Genomic DNA, 506 nt, shown 5'->3' on the forward strand with positions numbered 1-506 from the left:
AAACAATAGAAAGATTGTTCAAGCTATGAAAGGAACGTGTTGATAGCCCATCAACTTCGTTCGCACATACAATCGGGATCTCGGTTTCCATAAGCAGAACCTTCCAATAATATTTAGGCAATCACCGGATCTTCAATTATCGAATCAATCTTCGATCAATCAAAGGACTCCATTTATGTCTTCTCCAGCCATGAGATCTTCTCCATTGATAAGGTTAAATCCTCATAAACATCCAGATTCCGGATAACCTTTCTTCAACGGATTAGTGACTTATCAATGAAGATAGACTTTGAGTCTTGAGTCTGGCTGTCCCAAGGTCTTCAAACTTAAATAGCGTAGACCGCAAGCCTTCGACTAGACTCTGTAGAAACGATTTGTCAACTTCAAAACACTTCAAGAAGATTTCTCCAGCAAAGTGTCCTATCGTCCTTTGGCAAAAACAATCATGATTATCCTTTTCACAAAGCACCTCCATGCCACTATAGCTTTTTCTCACCTTCATATGG

This window comes from Eucalyptus grandis, chromosome 8, assembly GCF_016545825.1.
Source record: "Eucalyptus grandis isolate ANBG69807.140 chromosome 8, ASM1654582v1, whole genome shotgun sequence".
Classification (NCBI taxonomy): Eukaryota; Viridiplantae; Streptophyta; class Magnoliopsida; order Myrtales; family Myrtaceae; genus Eucalyptus; species Eucalyptus grandis.